This window comes from Triticum aestivum, chromosome 5B, assembly GCF_018294505.1.
Source record: "Triticum aestivum cultivar Chinese Spring chromosome 5B, IWGSC CS RefSeq v2.1, whole genome shotgun sequence".
NCBI lineage: Eukaryota > Viridiplantae > Streptophyta > Magnoliopsida > Poales > Poaceae > Triticum > Triticum aestivum.
In genome coordinates, this window is record NC_057807.1 from 569,139,888 (window position 1) to 569,141,521 (window position 1,634).

The following is a 1,634-nucleotide window of genomic DNA, read 5'->3' on the forward strand; positions in this document are numbered from 1 at the left end:
TTATCCTGCTGGATAGGGATGCCCATAGCCACCCCAGCATCTCCTTCTATCCAAACGCATCCTAGGGCAACTCTTTTGGTTTGGAGGATATGAAAATGTAGGATACGGAAGGGGATTCAAAGGATTTTCATAGGTTTTTTTGGAATTGGAATTATTACTAGTTTTTTCTATGTTGGTCGTTCAATTTGTAGGATTGAATCAAGGTTTTTTTTTCAAATCTCTTAGTCGGTTCCCATCCGTGGGAAGAGCTGGATTGATGCTCCTCTATCTTGCTCACAGTTTCCCTTTCTTGAGTTGCAAAATTAATGTTTGGCCTCAACGCTTGAGCCCAAAATTCTGCCTCAAACGATTCGCTTAGGTCCTGTGCAGCGTGTTTCCAAACTTGGTGCGTGATATTTGTGCAATTTTGGTTCTTCTTTTGTACAAATTTCAATATGATGTTTTGCACATTGATGTGTGTGTATCTGTGTTCTTGTGCAGCCAAATTGTTCATGTCCAAGACCAAGAGGTTGTTGATTACATCTGCCTCTGCCATGATCAATGGCCTGGGACCAGGGGCATCTTATAGGTTGCAAGCAAAGATGATGAAACACCTGAACCGTCTTGTACACGGTAAGAAAAATGATGTATTCATCAATCAATGGTGGGTAGTAAGTAGCTCGAAGTAGACAACAACTTTAGACACTTTTGCCTGTCTCCACTACCTGTTAATGTATCAGTATGTGTCGCTTAACCTACATGGACTAATTGTACTCAAGAAATAGTTAACCTTTTTTAGACGCTCGCTGTAATTAACCTTGGCTTCAAGCTTGATATGATACTCCATTTGAGATGCATTGCATATCGATGTGGATATTCTTATTGGCACGCAATAAGATGCTCACTTTAGGTTTAAACAAAATTAAAATACGATGCTCGCTATGATTTATTTTGCGGGTGAAATTTCATTCATGTGGGAAGGATAGACAAGGCAAGAAACTGAGAAAGAGGGTGAGAGCCCACACAGGGACATCATGTTTGATGCACATGTTGATGATGTGGAATAATTTGTTATTCCACAATATCCCATGTGTATTGGACATCATAAAACAATATGTATCACGTTGTAATACATGGTTAAAATTTCATAGTGGCTCTAATGATTCTGGTTTGTCTCAAGGTGCTAGCTCATGGTAAACCTCATCGGTGACAACTGGTAAAAGTTGAAAACTGCATCCATTTATATTATATTCAGCTGAATAATATAACAAATTATCTATCTCTTGTAGGGCGGTTTGCTAACTTATTTGGCACAACATTTCAAACCACATTGATTGTGCTCTTTGACAAATCCCAAACAGCCAGATATACATGTACATTTTGATTAGGCTGCCTAATCAAGAGAGCAAACTTTCGTACTTGCAGCTCTCTCAAGTATGAACTAATCAGAGTTATATGTCTTTGGGGAAGCTTTATCTATCTATTTCGGTGTCTGCATATATGACAGGTCTAGACTGTACAGAGGGGGTCATTGATGTTATCGTGGATGTTAAGTTGTGCTTAACAAATGTTATTCTACTTGGGAACATAGAATTGGCCTGTTGAGACTTGCTTCTAATGGTTACACCTTAGATCATGAAAAGGTAAAGTACCAC